Genomic DNA, 25,222 nt, shown 5'->3' on the forward strand with positions numbered 1-25,222 from the left:
CAAGATGCCCGTGCCCGCTCACGCAGGAGGGTGAGTGTCTCCTTCACCACAGGCACTTCTGCTCCTGCCCTTGTCAGCCCTACTGCTCTCAATGAGGAGGCTATTGACCTCCTGAGGGCCATCTCTGTGGGACAGTCAACCATTGTGGATGCCATCCAGGGTCTGGCATCACAGATGCAGCAGACCAATGCCTTCCTGGAAGGCATTCACTGTGCCATGAGTGGCATACAGAAATGCTTTTGGGCTCTGGCCTCCTTATTGATGGCAGCCAGTGTCCCTTCGTCATCCCTCCCCCTTCCAGCTACCTGTGCCCAATCCTACTCCCCTATCCCCACACCATCCAGAGCACACAGTCAGACCACCATTCATCCACCTCAACAGACATGGTTTGCAAAGACAAACACAAGCACCTCAAGTCCCACCACCGCCATGCACACAGCCAACATTTACATGCACACACAACCTCCACTCCCTACACAGACTCCCCCCACCTCCTCCCTCACAGACACAACACCACTCACACCTTCTTTCACCACATCAACACTCCCATAAATCCATCCACAAGTCCCATCATGCCACCGTCACCACAATAACAGACCCAAATACATCACCCCATTCACCACATGCACATTCACCACAACTACCCACACCCTCACATGCAGCACGTCCACCTTGCCAGCAGACAACAACCCAACAGACATTCACACATCTAACCTGTCATCTCCCTGCATCTCCTCCCTCCCCCTCCCAAGACACCTAAATGCCCGCACTCAACCACCCAACAGACACCCAGTACACACATGGCATCCACCCACGCACCTGCACCTCAGGCATCTATCAAAACACACCTCACAACCACTCCCTCTTCCTCCCCTCCCACCCGTTTTTCCCATGACTGCCATTGTGTTCCTAAAAAACATTTCTTCTATGAGTTTGCCCTGTTCACTCCCATTGACCCTGTCCCTGTTTCCCCCAAGCGCCCTCATTCCCTCCCCATTCCCAGTCCTTCCATCTCACAGCCCTCCCATGGCCCTCCTGGTAGTGCCCATGTCCCTCCCCCTCCCCCTAAGGGTACTACTACCACACCAAAGGGCAAGGACCCTCCTCCTAAGGGCCATATGAAGGGGAAAGACCCCTTCCCAAAATCAAAATCTGAAGCCCCTCCTACCAAACCCAAACCTAAGGACCCCCCACGCAAACCCAAACCCACTGTGCCACCTTCCCCCCAACACCCCCTGAGGGGCCTGCATGCCCCATTGATGTCCCTGCCATGTGGAGGCCACTTTGCGGTCAGGAGTCAAGTTGGGGCCAGGAACTCTGCCCAGTGTGTCTGGGGCAATAGACACTTTGGCCTCTATTGTATATAGGAATGTATTTACTGAGGAACAATAATTTCATATGTCTGCACCAGTCATCCATTGCCTGCCTTCCCTTCCAGACGTATGTGTTGTATATGTGCGATTTGGTGTGTGTCTTCAATGTATGTGATGTGTTTATGTAGCAGCATGAGTTGTGGGGGTGAGTTGTGCTATGGACTAGTTGTGATGTTTTTCATTGGTGTTGTGTGCCATTGTGTGGCAGTAGTGTATGTGTTGTGATGCATTTGTGATGTGCTTTGTGTGTTGGGTGGACATGGCATGTGATGCGTTGTTTGGCAGTGTCATTGTTTGCATTGGTTGTATGCTGTTGTTACGTGTTGCTGGCAGTATGTGTTTTGCTGTGGAGGTGTGCGTTGTGCCTCTCTGCCAATGCATTTGTGTGGTTACGATGATGTGATTGTGTGACTGGGTGGTGTTGTGTGTGGATGTGTCTGACAGTGGTGGTGGTGTGTGTGTGCAGTGTGGTGTTTGTATGACACGTGTATGTTGGACGTGGTGTGTGTTATTTGTGTGTATGTCTGTATGCAGATGTGTTTGTGTGCTGGTACGGGTGTATGTGTGTCTGTGTGTGTGGGCATGGCTAGCTGTGGCAGGTTTGTGTGTGGGTGTGTACTAATGGGCTTCCCTCCAGTGTATGCGAGGTGGCTGTACTTACGGGTGTTGTCTTTGTTGCCGTCGTTGGTTCTGGAGTTGTATGTCCAGCAGGAGCAGTGGGCAGACTTCCAGTTCGGGTTCCATGGTGGCTGCGGACATGTCTGTGTTACAGAAGGTGAGTGTCTCCTTTTGTATTGGTCGATTCCACCAGCATTTTCGTGGCGTTGAGACCACCACCGGCGGCCTGGAAATGTCTTCCGCCAGCCGCAGAGGTCTGCCCGCACTGGCGGTACTGGCGGTGTTTTGGCTGTGTTCTGTTGGGAACACCACTGTGGTCATTATATGGCAGTCGTCACAGCCGGGTTGGCCGTGGTGCAACCGATATTGCCACCGTGGCGGTCCTCAGACTGACAAAGTCATAATGAGGACCTCAGGGTTTTTTCCAAAGCTGCACCATCTACCTCTGTGGCTGGGCTAGAGAAGGATTCTGTAGTTCAGACTGGGGATATGAAAATCTCTGAAGAATGGCCCATGACACCGCAACCCACTTGGAAAGTATTATTGTAACAAAAAAAAAAGCCGATCGCAAGCAAGAACCTTTTGTAGTAGACAATGCAAGGGCAGATGTCCTCGCTTTAGAAGGAGCTACTCAGGGCACAGAATTTCCACTTGAATACAATCATGTAAATCTACAGTAGATTCATGTCATCTCACAAGCCCATTACAAACAACAAGGGAGAAAAGTTTCAAATGTTATACAGCATGCACAGGACAATGGAGAAACATTTTCTCCTATTGTGGGGTGCTGTTGCACCCAAACACTGCATGGATACTCAAGAAGAGGATCAAAATGTGGTCACACAAGCAGATCAATTAAGCAACACACACTTGTACTACCCATTCAAATGTGGAAAATGATTTTACACATGTGACATGGGAACTAAAGTCACCCCAGGAGCCTAGATACTAAAGATATGTTATTCAACCTCAGGTGGTGGTCCTCTTGGGAAAAGGATCCACAGAGTCATATTAACACTTGTTTCTCGTGTTTAAAACACAATCAAACACACAAGTGTAAAGGTGCCCTACAACAGCGATCACCAGCAGAGGGATAATTGCAAATAATATATATTGACTACACAGGCTCTTTACCCAGGACTAAGACAGGTAAGGGGTACATTTTAGTTATGCTGGACAGTTTCTCCAGGTGGCCAGAGGCTGACCCTACTGTCAATTGCTCAGCACTCACAACATGCAGAGTACAGATAAAGGATGTATTTTGCTGGTTCGGATTGCCCCTTTGCGTTTCAGCAGATAAATCCAATTTCAAGTCACAAACTAATGAAATATTGCATCAGGTTTTGGGAATAGAACAAGAATTTCACATCCCCTATAGACGGCAAATCTCAGAGAGACTGAACTCTGTAGTAAAGCGAGGCATGAAAAAAGTGACTGATTCACAAAGAACTTCATGAGAAGAGGCACTACTGTGTGTCCTGCAACAATTGTGCAGACAAAAATACTCAGCTACAAGAAGTGAGCCCATATGGAGCATCATTTGAAAAAAAGCTCTAATAGTGTTGGGTTAGTTGGGATATGCCACCCCAAAGCACAGCAGGAAAGGGATTAGAGCTGGCCTCAGATGATTATGTTAAGGAACTCATGCAAATACTACAAGAGATACATGTGCATGATACACGTGCATATGGTGCAGTCTGATCAGAGAACCATAATGAAGCAATACTTCAAGAAGCACAGTGACAAAAAAGAAATGCAGGTTGGTGCCCTGTGTATGATCCACAGACACAATCAACACCTCCCCTTCCTGGCAGCTGCTTTGGAGGGACCTCACAAAAAAACAGAAAAGGGCTCAATTTAGACTTTGGTGGATAGGATACACTGTCACAAATGTAACAAATATCCTGTCCGCCTTATTACAAGTACACTACATCCTATGACACTTGTAATACAGTGGACAGGATATCCCTCACGTTTGCAACAGATTATACCATCAGCCACAGGCTAAATCAGGCCCACAGTGTCACCCATTATTTATCAAGTACTCATCCCAGGACTGAGATACCGATGGGTCCATATATCACAGACAAAGTCTGTCACAATACGGAAAGATGAAAATGCATCTCAAACTTATAGCCAGGTCACAGAGAAGGAAAACAAGGTAAAAATGTAAATGTAAATTAGCACTTGTATAGCGCACTACTCACCCGTTAGGGTCTCAAGGCGCTGTACTCATACCGCTATGGAACCCCTCCTGGCTTTTCCCTGTGAGACGCCCACTCCTGAGCACCCCCAGGGTGAAGTCAGGCATCCAAGCGCTGTTGGGGCCGTTGTGGAGATTAAGCAAGCTATTGCCCAGAGTTGCAGAGTGGGACCCATGAATTAGATTAGGCACCGAGGCGAGAATTATCTGGTCAAGGGTAATTGAGCCCAAGACCTGCCAAAGCGGGACTTGAACCCTGGTTTTGAGCCAGATCTCTGCTTCAGGGACTGCCGCTCTAACCATTGAGCCACACTTCTCCACTGGGTAGACAGAATAGGCAGGTCAAAAAGCAGAAAAAGAGGTTAGAAAAAGGAAAATACTAACGATTAGTAGGGTAGACCCCCCAAATTAATTTTTCTTTGTCTTCACAGGATTTGATCAGGCCAGCAATACTGACTCTGTGGTAATCACAACGAAAGCCAAGCATCAACACAGTTTATCAGCTAACAGCACAAGCATGGCTAGCAGCAACAACAGCCACAGGATACATCACAACATGACACACACAGCAATAGCAGCCATAGACCACATCACCACAGCAATAACACCCACAGAACACATTACGACTACATGACACAGCAACAGGACAAGCCCAAGGATTATGTTGCAACACCAGCCTTATACAGCAAAAGTTATATATTACAAACTGATATTGTCTCGTGTATATTTTGCAAACTCCACTGATATTTTCAAACTTTACCCCAACCGAGCAGTGCTTAGGAGAGGGGAGTATGACTACTTGCCATCTTCATTTGGAGGATAAGGACATGTTCTATCTCAGACTCATATACGTTTAAAGGGGTTGAAAACTGTACCAACATACTTGCTGTACAATGTTCAAATGCAACAAATTGTAAGGATCCAATAATGGTAATAGATGGCTTCACCGTTCACCCTCAATTACGGGTTCCGCGCAAACTCAGATGAGTTAGTACCCATTGCTACAGAAAAGTTTGGTAGATATGATCCATTTTATGAGAAGTATTAGATAATTATGACAGGGAAAGGTATATACCGGTTACCTTCACAGTTCAGCGTCTAATTGATATGGAACAAGAGCTGCCTATATTTGAAAAAAACTATACAAGTGTTGCAACCTGCATTGAACCAGCACCATCAGAGACTGGTGAGCAAGGAAAAATGACAAGGCAAAATAATAATACTATTACATATGGTGTGAATGTATGGCCGGAGAATGATACAATCAGTTTAAGGAAGCAGGCACTTGTATTTTAACATTGATTTGGTACATGCACATGTAGCATTTAATGTCTCTATGTATAGTGTGCCTGGTAAATGTACACATTTACAATGAATACTGGAAGAAGAGCTACATGTACAGACTGGTACATCAAATACCTGAACCACAGAGTAAAACTGGGTAAGGGAAATGGATTTGTGGAATATACTCAATACACGCAGGATAACTGGCAATTCAATAGGTCTCATAACTGAAAACAAAAGATTAAACAATTTGGCACAAGGAGTAGGTAAAGCAGTTGACTATCATTTGTCTGCATGCCTCCTACAATTGGGTCAACAATTATTAACGGCTAATGCTTTTCAGGAAACCTTAGACAACATAATACAAATACAACAAAGCATAGACAGAATACATCCTACTCTCAGGGAGGGGAGTAGCAAAATGAAGAGTCATGAACTGCCTGTTGACCCTTTATCATATGGAGACATGGGTGAATGCAACGATGAGGATTGCTTTGGGTAGGAGTGACGCCACTGCCAATCTACGTAACACACGGGCAGCCCGATAAAAGCTGACCAACAATGTTTAGCTACTAGTAATCCACCCATGTATGCATCAGATGGCTGATTGACTGCAGTCACTCTAACTGTCCTGTTATGGGAGGGTGAAGCAGAACAAGTTATGATGGTCAGACATATCGGCACATGGATGCCCAACCGCTCAACCTTCTGGAGGCATGTTCACACAGTTAAATGATTCGGACAGGCTCCAGAAGGAGAATCTCACTGGAATGTTGCAAACAGAGAGAGGGCACATGGCTCTATTTATGTACTAAGAGAGGACTGAACTGGATGGATGAACCCAAACCCCAAAGAGTAATATCAGAGTGTACAGCACATTGTACATACAAGGACACTTCTCAGAAAAGACTGGGTCAGAGGCAAAGGAAGGGCAAAAATATAATTTTACTTCCTGAGGGGATTGTAATAGAAGAAGCCAGTCTAATACAGGTAAGTACCAATGTTTTTAGAGGGGTACAGGGCATCCAGGAATTCTTCAAGGAGAATGAAAACCAACAGCCATTACTAAAGGCATTGCTTTCACAGAGAATTTGTTTGAGCCAGCCCAAGCTGCTGTGGTACATATATATCGACAGAGACAAATCAACAATAATTTAGTCATACAAACAAAGCACCTCTTGGGTCAAGCCAAAGACATTTATGACAACAATGTTGAAGCATCCAAAAATTGGTCTGATTAGTTTACAAAACCGATCACTTTGCCATACCTCATAAGAACATTGAACATACGTTTCTTTGTATTACATATCTGTACTGTAGCACTGTGTCTTTTTACCATGGGAATGATGACAAGAAGCGGGCACAAGAGAAAAGTTAAGAAAACCAAAATGTAAATGTAAAATCAGTTATTGGGGAAAAATAGCATGACAAAATTGTAATAAAAAGTGTAGTCCTACCTCTAAAAATGGTCCCATGTGGAAAAAAAAGGAGAATATAGACTTCAACAGGTGCAAAATTAATACATGATTGTTTACCATTTTCTATTTTCAATGTAGAATGTCTATTCTGAGTGTCAACTGTTGTAGCAGCAAAATCACACCATATACCTCTTTCGCGAGCTAGCTCAACAAAATCTATTTGTGGTTTCCCAGATACTACAAATGCCACCTGGTGAAGTGTCATCTGTGCATGGTCAAACCCCAGTCAGTTTGAAAATACAGGCCCTCATTACAACCCTGGTGGACAGCGGTATTTTGGAGAAAGGTACTGCAAACAGGCTGGCGGTACCTCTCCCCACAATATGACATTGGCAGTTTGCCTCAAGCCAAACCGCCAATGTACCACTCCGTCCGCCAGGGCAGTAACAGCCGCCGGGCTGCAGACATCAATCTGCAGCCAGGCGGCCGTCACTGTCCCACCCGCGGGATTATGACCCCGCCTTCCACCATGGTTTTCGTGACTTTCTTACCGGAAAGTCACAAAAACCATGGCGTTAGGCACTATCAGTGCCAGGGAATTCCTTCCCTGACACTGATAAGGGTCTCCCCCACCTCCCACTCCCTCCCGAGAGTCCTCCTCCACCTTCCCCCTCACAAACACCCACGACATACACACACATTCACACACCAACATACACACACTCATACCCACATTCACCCAAGCATGCATACATACATTCACACACACTGACATACATACAAGCACACACGCATTCAACAACACAACATACATGCACACTCACACCCATTCATGCACACACTCATTCCACACGCAACACACCAGCATGCACGCACAAAACAAACATACACCCACACCCCCACACACAACACCCCCCTCCCCTGTCGGAGCACCCAACTTACCTGCTTGCAGGGGGTCCTCCGGCAGGAGACGGGACATGGTGCTGCTGCCAGCAACGGCATCCGCCAGCAGAACACCGCCAGGCTGTATCATGAATCATGATACGGTCTGCGGCGGTCTACTGGCGTGGTGCTGCTGCTGGCAGCAGCGCCGCCTTACCGCCGTCCGCCACCATTACCACATCCGGAACTCCGCCAGCCTCCTGCCGGAATTCAGGCTACGGTCATAATATAGCGGACGGTAGGTAGCCACGGCGAAGGTGTTTTGGCAGCTGTCGCTGCGGCGGTAGGTGGTCATTACCGCCATTGACATAATAACGGTGGCCATATCCCACAAGAAAGCAGAATCAGCTGAAACACATAGGCCCTCATTATGTCAATGGCGGAAAAGACCGCCTACCGCGGTGGCGACATCCGCCAAAACACCTTCGCTGTGGCTACCTACCATCCACTATATTATGACGGTAGCCGGAATTCCGCCAGAAGGCTGGCGGAATTCCGGCTACAGTTATGGTGGCGGACGGCAGTAAGGTGGCGCTGCTGCCAGCAACGGAGGTAAGGTGGCGCTGCTACCAGCAGCAGCGCCACACCAGTAGACCGCTGCAGACCGTATCATGATCCATGATACGGCCTGGCGGTGTTCTGCTGGCGGATGCTGCTGCTGGCAGCAGCGCATGTCCCGTCTCCTTCCAGACGACCCCTTCAAGCAGGTAAGTCAGGTGCTCCTACAGGGGAGTGGGGTGGGGGGTGCTGTATGTTTGGGTGGGGGTGTGGGTGTATGTTTGTGTGTGCGTGCATGCCTGTGTGTGACGTGCATGAATGGATGTGAGTGTATGTTGTGTTGTGTGAATGCGTGTGTGCTTGTATGTATGTCAGTGTGTGGGGATGTGTGTGTGAATGTATGTATGCATGCATGGGTGAATGTGGTTATGAGTGTGTGTGTGCGTATGTATGTTGGTGCATGAATGTGCGTGTATGTCATGGGGGTGTTGGGAGGGGGAGGGTGCGGGAGGGCTCTTGGGAGGGGGGAGAGACCCTTATGAGTGTCAGGGAAGGAATTCCCTGACACTGATAGTGTCTACCGCCATGGTTCTTGTCGCGGTAAGAAAGCCATGAAAACCATGGCGGTAGGCGGAGTCATAATCCCACGGGTGGGACAGTGACGGCTGCCTGGCTGGAGACTGAATTCTCCAGGCCGGCGGCTGTTACTGTCCTGGCGGACGGAGTGGTACATTGGCGGTTTGGCTTGAGCCAAACCGCCAATGTCATATTTTGGGGAGAGGAACGGCCAGCCTGTTGTACCCTGTCCACCAGGGTTGTAATGAGGGCCATAATACTTGCAGCAACCAAAATCTCTGGAGAAATCTATGAGCATAAAAAGAACAGAATATGAGAATAAAACTCTGCAACTTGTGCAGATCATTGGTTTTCCTAACACAGACTACAGTGTAACCTGGAAATAGAAACAGACTTATAAGAAGGTTAAGGAACGCTAAAAGGTTCTGGACGTGTGTAAAAACCTCTTGTTTTGTGCACAAGAGGAGAGGTTTGGTACTTGCATTCTGTAGTCCCAATACTTCCATTAGACCTGATCTGGACACTTTGAACCTCTTGGAGTGTCTGTGTTCATTGGGGAAGTGTAGGGCACTCCTGCAGCCAGGCCTTGCAGCCAACCCCTATAACCACCCAACCTCATGCACAGCTTTTCGCAGGGGTTTCCCACAGGCCCTGCGGCCAAGCCTCTGTAACCACCCAACCCTGTTCCACTCATAACTTTCAGAGAGAGTGAGAGGGAAAGAGAAAGAGAGTTTTTTAGGGTTTGAAGAATGAAATATTTAGAATGAGTTATTTCTGGACAAGTTGAAAAAAATTTATTTGTCAATTAAAAAGGTCTGAGACCTTAATCACTAAGCCAGAGGTGAATTCTTATTGTGCTGTGCCAAACTTAGCTATGACATTCTACCCAAAGATTTTGATGGGAAAAAAACTTTAATTATCCATCACTAGGAGTGTTTAACAGTCAAAACACTAGAAAATAAACAGACACACTGCCATGAGATACTAGAATTTGAACATTCAGCCTACTGAGTGACAGCCCAAGAGCTTTTCCATTAGGCCCCAAGTGATCCTGGTCTACTATTTGTCAAAACATAACTATGACATTCAAACTAAACATCCCGCTAGTTTATCACTTTGAAGTCATTGTATAGAGAGACCATTGTAATAATCTTTCTCTCTCCCTCTTCCATCCCATTATGGAATAGAAGAGGGAAAAAGGGAGAAAGTGAGAGACAGAGAGAGATTTAGAGAAAGAGAATGAAGGAGAGAAATTGAGAGAGATAGAGAAGGAGAGGGAGAGAGATAGAGATTTGTGTAGGCTTTGATGAATGATATAATTATAATGAGACATTTCTGGACACATTCAAAAGAAAAATGTATTTGTCAATTAAAAAGAGTGAGATCACCTTTCAGTACGTACCTTAAATATTTCAAGTTGAAAAGAAACTATGGCAGGGAAATGACTAAAGACTCACCTTGACAGGAACCCTCAACCTTCAGTGTGAGGGTCTGAGACCTTAACCACTAGGCTAGAAGTGGCTGCTTACTGTGGTTTGTCCAGACTTACCTATGATATTAAACCCACAGATTTTGAGGGGAAAAAGACGCCAATGTTCTATTACTATAAGTGTTTAACAATCAAAACGCTCAAAAATAAATAGACACACTGCAGTAAGATACTAGCATTTGAACTTTAAACCTACTGAGTGACAGTACAAGAGCTTTACTATTAGGCCAGAAGTGTCCCTGATCTGTTGTTAATCAAAACGTAACTATACCATTTGAACCAAATATGTTGCCAGTGTGACACTTTGAAGTTATTGCAGGGAGAGACTAGTGCAATAACAATTTCTCTTTCTTCCATCCCGTTATGGGATGGAAGAGAGAGAGAGAGTGACAGGACCGCAGGGGAACCTCAAGGCCCCTGCGGTCCTAGCCAGCTCTCCGCATCCTGCGGGACCCAGCATTGCTCCCACAACCAGGGAGCTGCTTAAAATAGCAACTTCCTGCTTGCGGGCGCAATGTTTTTATCAGTTTCCCCGCACGTATTTTTGCGTTCGGGTAAACAGATGAAAACTCTGCTTTCTGCAAGTAGGAGCTCTTTGACAGCTCCCGTTTGCAGAAAGCGGGGGTTATGTTTGTGTTTTCTTGGTGGGAACTGTCAGCTCTCACCAAGCAAAAGCAAACAGCTATGTCCCAGGGGTGGGCACCCCAGGGCACAGCAGTAGCTGGCCCTGAGGGGTGGACATCCCCAGGGCAACATATGGCTCCCCAAGGGAGGCCGCACGGCCCCCTTCAACGTTGTACTTGCCCTGGGGACATGGTGGTCTCTGGGGCTGGAGTCTGCAACAGACCCCCTTCATTCTTTATTCTAGCCTCGGGAAGTTGGAAGTCCCCCGGGCTGAGAGAGGCCTCGCTTCCCCCTGCATTTAATGCAATATTTGCAATGGGGAGGTGGCAGTCCCTGAGGCTCTGGGGAGGCCATACGGCCTCCCCTATATTTAAATACTATTTTGCCCTGAGGAGTTGGCGGTCCCTGAGACTGTGGGGTGGCCACGTGGCCCCTCTCCCGCATACGGATCTAATTTAGCTCCGGGGAGGTGGTGGTCCCTGGGGCTCTGAGAGAGGCTGTAGGGCCTCCTCCACATTAAAACATTGTTTTGCCCTAGAGAGGTGGCAGTCCCCGGGACTGTGGGCAAGGCCATAGGGCCTCCTCCAAAATAAAACATTGTTTTGCCCTGGGGAGGTGGCGGTCCCCGAGGCTGCAGGGGGCCATGGGGCCTGCCGCATGCTTATTTAATTTAGCCCTGGGGAGGTGGCGGTCCCCAGGGCTCCTTCAGAAGTGGTCCTTTTTCTTGATCATCTGTTAGCGTGGGTCAGTTCCCGGTTGGCTTCGAGAAGGGATCACCCTTTCTTTAACATCAAGGTCTCCAGGATCCAACGCAAACCATTGCGCCCGGCCATCGACAGGAGGTTGTGTCTACTGTGCTTAACTTTATCACAAGGTACTGACTTAATAGTACAGTGAGGCCTTTTGGTGATAGCTAAACTCACGTCCTCAATCAACCTGCTGGCTTTAGATTTTGAGCACTCCCAGACGGGGAATCTAGATGAGGTCTCACAAGGAACCAAGATTAATAAATAGTAATACTATACCTTTGGAATGGGATCACATAGAAAACTAATTAAACTACTATTGTTAACAGTTATTCAAATCCAATTGAATGGTGAAGTCAGAGATTTAATAAATATTTAGGAAAATTAACTTTTAGGAAGGTACCTTTTACCTGCCTGAACTGTCAGGAGGTTAATTACCACATGCCTCTGCCAGCTCTCCGCCTTGAGTAAGTGTGAAATAACCTCTAGAAGCAAACAATAGGCTGACCTGAATGCGCAGAGATAATTCTTCCGAACTCCCAGAATATTCATATTACTGGCTTTGGACATCTTGTGACACCACACTGTCAGATCTTGCTTGTCAGGTCTGTTGAACAACATGTAACATTTTGGGCACACTCGGAAAGAAGAAAAAAGTATGCCAAGACAATTTTTGTGGATCTCCTCTCTGGTTGCTGAAGGACTCTGCTTTTGTCCTACTAGAGTTCTGTCTCTGGGTTTCGTTCAAACCTGAAACAAGATGTAGGAGCACACTTGCAAGTTCCCCATGACACTCCCACAATCACCCCAGTCCTCAGACAAAGTTTAGTGCAGCCAAAGACTTTTGCCATATTGAAAATGCTCCGACCAGTAGTATTTTGGCCTGTTTACAGTAAGGCAAACAGGAGATATTTAAAAAAGTGGTTGGGGTTGGCAGCAGGAACTTTTACCCCATTGGTTAGGGAATGTCCAAGAGCCCTCCACCCCCCCCCCCCCCTCACCACCACCCATTCACTAGCTGGTGCCAAGCACACTATCTGGACCTGTGGAAGATCAGAAGAGAACTGGACCGGTAGTCTGTGATCTGAGAGGAGCTCTAGAACATTGGACCTCCACCCTCTTGCACAGGACAGAACATCTGTAAAGAGTACAGAACCACAGTATGGGAGTAACGGCAGGTGCAGTGAGGACTGAACATGTGTAAACAGTAGAGAGCCACAGTACAGGAGGTACGACGCTGTTCTGGAGATAGGACAGCTGCACTATGTACAGAACATCTGTAAAGAGTAGAGAGCCGCTGTGCAGGATTAATGGTAGGTGCAGTGAGGAGAGAACAACCTTAAAGAGTAGAGGTCGACTGTATGGGAGTAACGACATGTGCAATGAAGACAGAATATCTGTAAAGAGTAGAGAGCCACTATACAGGAGTAAAGCCAGGTGCAGTGAGGACAGAACATCTGTAAAGAGTAGAGAACCACTGTACAGGAGTAACGACAGGTGCAGTGAGGACTGAACATCTGTAAAGAGTAGAGAGCCACTGTACTGGAGGAAGAACAGCAGCACTAAGGGCAGAACATCTGTAAAGAGTAGAGAGCTGCTGTACTGAAGTAACGGCAGGTGCAGTGAGGACAAAACATCTGTAAAGAGTAGAGAACCGCTATACTGGAGGAACGGCAGGTGTAATGAGGACAGAATATCTGTAAAGAGTAGAGAGACGCTGTACAGGAGTAAAGGCAGGTGCAGTGAGGACAGAACATCTGTAAGGAGTACGGAAACACTGTATGGAAGTAACGGCAGGTGCAGTGAGGACTGAACATCTGTAAACAGTAGAGAGCCAGAGTACAGGAGGTACAACGCTGTTCTGGAGATAGGACAGCTGCACTATGGACAGAACATCTGTAAAGAGTAGAGAACCACTGTATTGGAGTAACGGCAAGTGCAGTCAGGACTGAACATCTGTAAAGAGTAGAGAGCCACTGTACAGGAGTAAAGGCAGGTGCAGTGAGGACAGAACATCTGTAAAGAGTAGAGAACCACTGTCTGGGAGTAACAGCAGGTATAGTGAGGATTTAACATCTGTAAAGAGTAGAGAGCTGCTGTACTGGAGGAAGGACAGCAGCACTAAGGGCAAAACATCTGTAAAGAATAGAGAGCAGCTGTACAGGAGTAACGGCGGGTGCAGTGAGGCAAGAATATCTGTACAGAGTAGACAGCCGCTGTACGGGCGTAAAGCAGGTGCAGTGGGGACAGAACATCTGTAAATAATAAAGAACCACTGTATGGGAGTAACGACAGGTGCAGTGGGAACAGAACATCTGTAAAGAGTAAAGAACCATGTATGGGAGTAACGACAGGTGCAGTGAGGACTGAACATCCGTAAGGAGTAGAGAGCTGCTGTACAGGAGTAACAGCAGGTAGAGTGAGTACAGAACATCTTTGAAGAGTAAAAAAACACTGTATCAGAATAACGACTGGTGCAGTGCGGACTGAACATCTGTAAAGAGTAGAGAGTCGCTGTACTGGGGGAAGGACAGCAGCACTAACGGCAGAGCATCTGTAAAGAGTAGAGGGCCACTGTACGGGAGTAATGGTAGGTGCAGTGGGGACAGAACATCTTTAAAGAGCAGAGAACCACTATATGGGAATAACGGCCAGTGCAATGAGGACAGAATAACTGTAAAGAGCAGAGAGCGGCTGTATGGGAGTAAAGGCAGGTGCACTGAGGACAGAACATCTGTACAGACTAGAGAACCACTGTACAGGAGTAACTGCAGATGCAGTGAGGACTGAACATCTGTAAAGAGTAGAGAGGTGCTGCATTGGAGGAAGGACAGCAGCACTAAGGGCAGAGAGCAGAGAGCCGCTATACGGGAGTGAAGGCAGGTGCAGTGAAGACAGAATATCTGTAAAGAGTAGAGAGCTGCTCTACGGGAGTAAAGGCAGGTGCAGTGGAGGCAGAACATCTGTAAAGAGTAAAGAACCACTGTCTGTGAGTAACAACAGTTGCAGTGAGGACTGAACATCTGTAAAGAGTGGAGAGCCACTGTATTGGAGGAAGGACAGCAGCACTAAGGGCAGAACATCTGTAAAGAGTAGAGATCTGTTCCCTGTGACACTCCCACAATCACCCCAGCCCTCAGACAAAGTTTAGTGCAGCCAAAGACTTTCGCCATATTGAAAATGCTCTAACACCTAGTATTGTGACCTTTTCGCAGTAAGGCAAACAGGAGCTATTAAAAACAGTAGTGTGGGATGGCACCAGGAGCTTTTACCCCATGGGTTAGGGAATGCCCGAGAGTCCCCTCCTCCCCCCCACCTCTTCACCACCACCCATCCACTAGCTGGTGCCAGCATACATTTGACACTTCTGGGCAGCCACTTCAGAACACTATCTGGACCTGTCGGAGATCAGAAGAGGACTGGACTGGTAGTCAGTGATCTGAGAGGAACCCTGGAGCATTATACCTCCTCCCTTTTATACAGAGGACAACCAAGTGGACTTCAAGGGTCAATTGGCTGACCTCATGTGTGGCTACTAGGAGACAACACTCTGCAAGAGACCTTTCTTGGAAGTACCCAGCTGACCAGTGGCAACTGGACTGGATATTGCTGTTGGCCTCTTCCCGGCACCCTGTGGGTCTCCAAGTGCCTCCTATAAGATACTGGAGGCCTTTAGAGGGGGACTCCTGTGTTTAGTTGGGACTTATAAGAGTAAGCCAGAAGGTATAATCTTTGACTGGGACAAACCTGGTTGGTCTATCCAACCCATGATCTGTTGCGGTCAGCCTGAAATTACATCTAGGTTCTGGTGTACCTCAACCATATACTATTAGTGCACCTAACAATTTTTGACATTATTCCTACTTAAAACTTTAAAAATATGTTTGGTTCCAGTTATTGGATTTTTGTAATTTTGATTTAATTTAATTCATTACATTGTACTCTATTTGTCTAATTTGGTTTAGGATTTTTTTTTACTGTATGATGTGTTGACTTTATTACTGTTATGATACTGCATGAATACTTTATATTTTGCCCTAAGTTAAGGCTGTCTGCTCTGTGCTATAGCTACCAGGCTGTTAAGCTTAACTTAGTGACTTGGAGGGTTCACCCTGAAAAGTGTTGTGATCATTCCTTGAAGTGGGCAGCCCCCGACCCCAAATATCAATGCAATTTATTATAGTAACACTATACTCTTTTCAGGTGTCCTGTCCTCTATGTGTTTACTGTTCCTCTGACAGTGGCTCTTTACTCTCTAGAGATGTTCTGTCCCCCATGAGCCTGCTGTTCTCACCTCTACAGCAGCTCTCTACTCTCTACAGTTGTTCTGTTACTAGTGCATCTGCCTTTCCGTCTTGTACAGTGGTTCTTCACGCTCTACAGGTGTTCTATCCCTGGTGCACCTGCCATTCTTCCAGTTCCCTGGCTCTCTACAGAGATTTTGTACCCCATGTGCCTGATGTTGTCCTGTACAGAGGCTCTCTGTGCTCTACGGCTGTTCTGTCCCTGTGTGCTGCATTCTCCCCTTTACAGCCGTTCTCTACTGATGTTCTGTCCCTGGTGCACCGGCTTCTTCCCAGTACAAAGGCTCTCTACTGTCTACAGATGTTCTGTACCCATGTGACTGCTGTTCCCTGCTCTACATCGGCTCTCTTCACTCTGCAAGTTATCTGTCCTTGGTGAGCCTTCCATTACTCCCAGTACAGATGTTCTCTACTTTCTACAGATGCTCTCTCCTATGTGCAGCTGCTGATCCCATGTGCACTTGATCTCTACTGTCAACATGTGTCCTGTCTTTCAAGGCATGAGCTTTTCTCCTGTACAGTGTCTCTCTACCAGCTACAGATGTGCTGTCTCCTATGTGCCTGCTGTTCACCTGCACGGAGGCTGTCTTCTCTCTATAGAATTTCTTTACCCCAGGCACATGCAGTTCTTCCCTGTTTAGTTGCTCTTTACTCTCTATGGATGTTTTGTCTCCCATACACATTCTGTTAAGCCCTGTGTTGTCACTCTGTGCATATGTTCTGTCTACATGTCCATGACGTTCCCCCTTTCCAGTGGCTCTGTGCTCAGTACAGATGCCACATTTCTCTATACAGTGGCTATGTACTCTGTAGAGGTGGTCTCTCCCCAGTGTGCCTCCCATTCCCCCTTGTACAGTGGCTGTCTACTCACTACAGATGTCCTGCCCCCTCCCCATGCACCTGCTATTCCCCTGTACAGTGTGGGGGAGAGACTTTAGGTAGGGCTTATAAGGGGGGTGGAAGGGTGGGGTCGGCCTCTGTTCCGCGCCGACTGAGTTAGAGGGGGACAGCGTTGAGGAGGACAGCGTGAGCAGGGCATAGGCAGCAGGTGCGTGCGCTCGGGCATTAGGCCCTAAGACGGACAGATAAGATCTATCGGAGCGCTGTGCTCGCGGGGGGGCCCATAGGGGGTGGCATTTCTATAAGGACCGATCACATCAAGAGGGAGGCGCACAGGGCGAGTTGGCCGGGCGCCTGTCTCCTCCCCCTCCCACACTGCAAGTTAATTAAGAGCAGGTGACGAGGCGTGGGGACCATGCGCTCGCGAACAGGAGGACACAGGAGAGGGGCCTAATTTAACAAAGGGCCCGAGGGCCCGAGAATTAATTGTATATATAAAAAAAAAAAAAACCTAGGAAGAGACAGCCACGGGGCAATCCTAGGTTTAGAGGGCAGTCACCCTACTGGGGGCCCACTAGAGGGCCGGGCCCAGAGGCGAGGAAGGCCATTACAGTGCTGCAGTAGGGCCACGATGGGGGAGCATAAAAAAAAACACCCCACAGCAGCAGGGGGCAAAGACACGCCAGAAGGGCAAAGGGGGACACAGCTTTCTGCGGGGCCACAAGGGTCGCCATCGCAGTCACCGGGGCCACCCATCAGGCAGGAGGAGTGTGGAGCAGGACAGGCCCCAACCGCTTACATAGGGAATAGCAGGCCAGGCCATAACTGCAGTGGGGCCACTCAGCGGTACCTGGTAGACGCCGGGAGGCGCCATGGCAACCAGCCACGATGCAGAGGCAGTTAGGGCTGCGATCCGCTTTTTGGGCGAAGCCGGCAGGGCGGATTTACTCAGGCCTGGGGTGCTAGACCAGGCATGGGTGGGGATGTCACGGCCAACAAGGGCCGCATCCAGCCGGGTCGCGTCAGCAATCGCTGCATGCGAGTCACAGGACTCGGATGGGGACAGGGAGGAGGGGCCTGGGGCCCCTGGTCAGGACACAGAGGTGCCGCGGGGGACCCCCAGCGCGCATAGTCCTTTGATGTTTAGTTGAGAGGCCCAGGGCACGCAGGACGCGGGAACAGGAACCGCAGGTGCAGACAGCGCAACAGCTGGGGATGGGCCATCTGGCGCGGAAGGGCACCCGGTAAGGGGGGGGTTACCGGGTTACAAGACGAAGCGTGGGAGCAGCCATTTCCGGGGCCCAGTGGGGAATTTGTCCCTTTAGATTTGTCATGCCCCAAAGGGGAGGGCCACAGCACGGGGGTTTTCGGGGCCCCAGTGAAGAAAAGAAGTAAATATGCAGGGAAACCCAGAGGGGGGATGGTTAAAACCAAGGCAGCTCCTCGCCAGACCAGATTGGCGAAACTCAAGGCAGGGGACGGGGCAGAGCCCATGGGGGCTACGGCCCCTGGCGCACAGGGAACCTGGGACCAGGCAGAAACTTGGGACCTAGAAGCCAGGATACGCGAACAGTGCAAGGTAGTGGTCGAAACGGAGGCCAGGTGGGCGCAGTTGTGTAAGGACAGGGAGGAAGCGAGCGCCCGGAGTGAGGTAGCCAAAAGGGTCAGAGAGGCCAGAGAAGACAAAGGGACACCACAGGTGGGGGTGGGCGGGGGTACCTGGCTTTGGGTACCGCAGGCTGAAGTGGGCCGAGGACAAAAGGCTGGTGCGGCCGAAGGGCAGGTCGGAGCGGGGAACCCCGGTGACGCATACGGCCACGGGGGAAGAAGTAAAACAATGCTAACAGTCGAGGTTGGCAGGAGAAAGGCTATGCCAACTGGGCGCAATACGGCCCAAGCGCGTTGGTACGAAGCAATGGAGGGGTCAGCGGCGGCCTTCTCTACTCCGTGGGATCGGGGGCAACACAACGATGGTGTGCGCCATGCGGGTGTGGAAACAGCAGAGGCTATCTCAACCAAGGCAAGAGGATATGCCCAAAACAAGGGCGAGTGGGGAGGAGAGGTGGAATTGGAACTGGACAATGATGACGAAGGGGATGAATGGGAAGATGGAGAGATACGGGATGTGGAGGTGAGCGCTGTCAAGAAAGGTGGGGGGCGAGGGCACAAGAGCGGCGCAACCTCTTCTTCTGCTTTTATTTTTCAGGACACATTTGTACCGGAAGGGTCAACAGGAGGGCGCCAAGCTATGCCGCGCGGCAGAACATTGAAGAGAGTGCCAAGGAACTTAGGAGAGAATGTCGGAGGTAAGGGGAGATGGTGGTCAGTTTGGGGGGAAGGGGGGGGACATCAAGGGAGACAAGCACAACTAAATCTATTGGTGTGGGTGATGGGTCAGTTTTGGAGACACCAGGTCTGGTTTCGGTACAAGGCACAGGCGAGAATAAGGCCACAGAAGGCTCCTCCACGCTAGACGCAGCTACTGGCAGTCAGGCTGCGGGGGTGGACACGAGCACAGAGGACAAGGAGGGGGGAGGTCATAAGAAACGTCTTCCATACATGGGTTTGGCTATGCCCCTCGGGTCCCATATAGCAGAGAAAACAAAAGCCAGGATATGGAAACACGAATACGTGGACGTTTTCAAGCTACTGCATAGGGATATACAGGCCAAGGAAGGTTCCAAGGAGGAGGAATGGGAACTAGCTCGAAGGCCCAGGGTTCCTATCACAATGGACAATTGGACGTCTGCATTTTTTATATTTGCCAGCATTTACTGCGAAAAATACCAAGATAGGGCCATTGCACTTTTTAAGTACATGGACATTATTAGAAAGGCACAAATGCACTTCGGGGGGTTTGCATGGCTCAGTTATGATGGGGAGTTCAGAGCTCGGGTGAGTGTAAATCCCGAAAAACCTTGGGGAGACGTAGATCCTGAATTATGGATGCAATGGATGGCATCTGCGCAGTCAGCAGCGTCCACACATACGGCGAGCAGACTGCCAGTAGTATATAAGCCCTTTCAGGCACGCCCCGCCCCAGGGGGGCTGGCGCTGCTACAAAAACTCCAGGGACCACCACAGGGGCCTGCTGGAACTTTAACAAAGGCTTTTGTTCCAGAGCACAGTGCAGGTTTAAACATGATTGCTCCAAGTGCGGGGCCGTCATCCAGTCATACAATGTTTCTCCCTCTCCAGCCCCGCAGAGCAGTGGAGAGCGTCAAGAGGGAGGGGATCACATGGCGCTCCTGCACCAAAGGGGTCCTACACCAGTTAGACTGGAAGTTCTGCTGCCTTGGTTACGCATTTACCCTGAAGCGGACAAAGCACGAATACTGGAGTGGGGTTTTCGAGAAGGTTTCAGAATAGGTTACCAAGGTTCCAGAGAGAGGAGGTGGGCAGACAATTTGCGGTCAGCCAAAGAGAGGCCTCAGATAGTGCGTGACAAGTTGGCGAAAGAGGTGGCTCTGGGTAGAATAGTTGGGCCGTTTTTCGACTGGCCGAGTGATTCGTTGATGATATCTCCTTTGGGGGTGGTACCTAAAAAAGCGCAGGGAGAGTTTCGGTTGATTCACCACCTGTTGTGGCCTGAAGGTGCGTCGGTCAATGACTTCATTGCCCAAGAGGACACCAAAGTAATTTATGCGTCAGTTGATGACGCAGTGAAGTTTGTTTTAAAGTGCGGAAGGAATGCCGAAATGGCAAAATGTGATATTCAATCAGCTTTTAGACTACTTCCATTCACCCAGCAGATTTTGACTTGTTAGGCATGCAGCTAGACGGCACCATTTATGTCGATAGGGTTCTGCCCATGGGCTGTGCGATATCGTGCGCTCTATTCAAAACTTTCAGCACCTTCTTACAGTGGGTCTTTGTGAGAATGAGTGGCCATAAGTCGGTGACTCATTATTTAGATGATTTCCTATTTGTAGGACCAGCCGCATCAGGGGCCTGTGTGCCGGCTTTGGACAGTTTCCAGAGGCTAACTCAGCAGACGGGAGTGCCTCTTGCTCTGGAAAAAAACAGAAGGACCATTAACAATTTTGACCTTTTTGGGCATTGAACTGGATGCAGTAGCTCTGGTGGCCAGATTGCCAACGGCAAAGGTGACGGAAATACTGGAATTCCTGGCAGTGGTGAGCATCCTGCGTAAAATAGATTTGCGGACGGCCCAAAAACAGCTAGGGTACCTTAATTTTGCATGTAGGGTAGTGAGGGGAGGTCGGACTTTCTGTAGATGTCTGGGGCTGTCCATGTCAGGAGCAGTGCTTCCACACCATAGGATACGAGTTTCCATGGCACTACGGGAAGACATCAAAGTATGGGAGATCTTTTTGAAGAATTTTAATGGGGTATCAATGTCTTTTGGTGACTCAGACACAGTATGGCAGGTTCAAATTTTTTCAGATGCGGCGGGAGCGTCGGGTTTTGGTTTATACTGGGACGGGAGGTGGTGCGCTGAAACATGGCCTCCGCAATGGTCACGACAAGGGAGAAGCATTGCTTTTCTGGATTTTTTTCCTCTACTAGTGGCACTGGCGGTGTGGGGACGCGAGTTAGCCAACAGGACAGTGATATTTCAGGTAGACAACATGACGGTGGTAGAGTTGGTTAACAGGCAGAGGGCGAGGGACATCAGAGTTTTGCGCTTGTTGCGGCAGTTTATGCTTCAATGTTTATCATTGAATGTTATCTTTAAAGCTGCACATATACCTGGGGTTCATAACGAGATTGCAGACTCCCTATCTCGTTCACAGTGGCGGCGTCTTCGCGAGTTGGCATCTGGAGCGGAACGGAACAAGACCGCGGTCCTGGCAGACATTTGGGAGTGGGGGCATTATGATCACGGGGCTGGTGGAGATGTCGTTAGCCGTATCTACACGGCGAAGTTACAGGCTTGCATGGTTGGAGTTTCAATCTTTTGAGCCGTTTGGGGGTAATTTTTGGGCACTAGGCCCGCTGACTCTAGAAGCACGGGCCATACGCTTTGTGCTTTTCCTGATAGGGGAGGGTTTATCTCCAGCTACAATTGGGGGAAAGCTGGCAGGTGTTTCATTTTATGGGAAACTCTTTTTTGGCTTTGACCCTGTGCATAATGATTTACTAGGCAAAATGCTGAAGGGTTGGGGTAGGGTCAGGGCTAACAGGGCTAGGCCGGCAAGAGAACCCATTACGTTTGAAATAATGCTGGAGCTGCTGCATGTGTTACCAGTTTGTTGTACGGATGAGTATGAGGTGGGTTTATTTCGCTTGTGCATGGTTTGGATGTTCTTTGGAGCATTTCGAGTGTCCGAATTGTTGGGGGTAGGAAAAGAAATTGGGGTAAAGATGAAGGAGGTGTGCATGCACAAGGATAGGCTGGGAATTATGCGGTCAAAGACAGATCAGCTGGCTAAAGGCAAATGGGTATGGCTGGAAAAAGGGGGGGGTGGAGATAGCGTGTCCGGTGGCAGAGTGGATCGTGTTCAAGACAAGTTGGCACAAGACAGGCGATACAGGGGTCTTTGTACACGCATCAGGGAAAAAGCTGACTAGCTTTCAGTTGTTGCAGGTCATGAGAATGGCTCTTAGTAGGACAGGGAGGTGTTCAGGGGATTATGGCACGCATTCATTTAGGATCAGCACAGCTACAGCTGCAGCCCATTTAGGCTGGGATTGGGCTAAGATCAAGGCCATAGGGAGATGGAAATCTAGGTGCTGCGAGCGTTATGTCAGGCCTTGAGGAGAGCAGAGTAGGGGGGGGTAGCTTATCACTACAGCCTTTACAGTGTTTTTTCTTTACAGGATGTGTGGCTGGGCCGCAGAAAGACAAGATGATGACATGGTTGTTCGGCCATTCAAATTTACGGCAGATCATTGGGACTGCCCAGCAGACACCATGAAGTTCGTTGGTGGGGCAAGAGTGGTATGAGGTGGGGGAGCCTGCTCCCATTTATCACGGGTAACTTGCCGCAGTGGGGATGTCGGATCTCTTATTGATCCACCTTGGGGAAAATGATTTGGTCAAGCTATCGGGGCTCACTTTGATACAGCTCATGCAGAGGGATTTGGAACTCTTGAAGCAGAAACTATGCGGGACATGTTTGGTGTGGACTGAGTTTGTGCCAAGAAGGGCATGGAGAGGGGCACTTAATCACGGAGCCATTGAGCGGGCTCGGAAAAAGTTGAATAGAGCGATGAGGGTATTCTGCTGGGCTCAGGGGATCAAGGTTTTGAAGCACGAGGACATAAAAGAGCATGTGGAAGCTTTGTTCCGAGCGGACGGGGTCCATTTGTCACAGTTAGGAAATGCGTATTATTTAACAGAGCTAAGGTTGATGTTAGAAAGTTTATGGGGTGTGAATTTATGGATCAGGGATTAAAAATTTTAAAAAAATAAAAAAAGGGGGGGGGAGAAAGCACAGAACCGGGAACAGGTTGTTTTTCCTGGGGTGGGGCAGAGAAACGCCACCTGGGTTTCGCTGGTTGGCAGGAGATGGGGGAGGGTGGAGAGCCAGATGCGGGCTTGTCCACCCTTCCAGGGGGAAAAACAAGGAGGTGAAGGATCAGAGTGGGGGGGGGGGGTAGGTTACAAGCAAGGAAGGCATGGGAGGAATAAGGGAACGTCTATGGTAGGAGATTTGAAGGGAGATATTTGAGGAGAGAATGAAGGCAAAGGAATCGTAAAAGTTAAGGTCTTGTTAAAAGGGGGTATACAGTTGAATGTTAGTTGATATTATGTTTAAATCATGCCCTAAATAAATTACCTTTTACACCAACAAGGAGTGTCACTGTATGGGTGTCCCGATGGAGGGGCCCGCGGAGAGAGAGACTCGGTCTAGTCTCTCCACGGGCACGTTCGGGGGCAGGAAGTGGCGCGGAGGCGCCTGATAGGTTAACAGGTAAGTGGGGAGGGACTTTAGGTAGGGCTTATAAGGGGGTTGGAAGGGTGGGGTCGGCCTCTGTTCCGCGCCGACTGAGTTAGAGGGGGACAGCGTTGACCACCCACCCACCCAGCTTAGGAAGGAAGGAGAGGAAGATGACATTAGGCTTGGTAGAGAGGAAGGGTTGTTAAGAGGGGGTTTTAGAAGTCATTCAGGGCTGGTGAATTGGTGGTGTGTAGCAGGAGATGGGGGAGGGTGGAGAGCCAGATGCGGGCTTGTCCACCCTTCCAGGGGTAAAAACAAGGAGGTGAAGGATCAGAGTGGGGGGGGGGGGGGTAGGTTACATGCAAGGAAGGCATGGGAGGAATAAGGGAGCGTCTATGGTAGGAGATTTGAAGGGAGATATTTGAGGAGAGAATGAAGGCAAAGGAATCGTAAAAGTTAAGGTCTTGTTAAAAGGGGGGTATACAGTTGAATGTTAGTTGATGTTATGTTTAAATCCTGCCCTAAATAAATGACCTTTTACACCAACAAGGAGTGTCACTGTATGTGTGTCCCGATGGTCGTTCCTCCTGTGCTGTGGCTGTCTACTGTTGACAGATGTTCAGTCCTCACTACACCTGCCATTACTCCCATACACTGGTTCTCTACTCTACACATAGTCTGTCCTCATTGCAGCTCCTGGGCTACTGGCAGCTTTCCAGCCACATGAAAGAAGCACTCCTGCGTGGAGCCCTGCTTAATAAATTAGGTTTTGCTTGGTTACAATAAATGTATATCAAAATTGAAAAGTGGGTATTTGGGATGAAAATGTTTTTATTTCCAGAACTCAAGAGCTGATGCTTGGATAAAAATTGTTTAATTTCCAAAATGTATTTTAAGCTGATATTTAAATGATAAATCATGCGGTGATAGGGAGACATATTACTAATATTACCTGAACACCCAGGGCATTGCTGCAATGGCTGTCACGTATCACAGACAAGGTTGGAGGCCCCTGCTCTGCACCATATAGTGTATTTTTCCCCTGCACGTTTGAACTCTCCCTAAAGAGAGACATAGTCCATGCAGCAAGTCTCCCCGTGAACCAGTTACACCATGCTCTGTCTGGGGGGAGGTGTGGCCTAAGCTGACGGCGTTGGACCTGTGGACCCAGACTCGCCGGCGCTGGCTTAACATCCTGTGATTCTGGGCAAATCTCCATCTGCAACGGACATGGTTTAACGAAGTCTGGCGTTAGCCTGTACCACCGAGCGTTCGTCTGCACAGTGGCTCTTCCCCTGTGCAGCTGCACCCAGGTACAGGTGTCCGTTCCTCTGTGCACACGCCCTTCCCCTGTGCAGCTGCACCCAGGTACAGGTGTCCTTTCCTCTGTGCACACGCCCTTCCCCTGTGCAGCTGCACCCAGGTACAGGTGTCCGTTCCTCTGTGCACACGCCCTTCC

The sequence above is a fragment of the Pleurodeles waltl genome, chromosome 3_1 (assembly GCF_031143425.1).
Source record: "Pleurodeles waltl isolate 20211129_DDA chromosome 3_1, aPleWal1.hap1.20221129, whole genome shotgun sequence".
NCBI lineage: Eukaryota > Metazoa > Chordata > Amphibia > Caudata > Salamandridae > Pleurodeles > Pleurodeles waltl.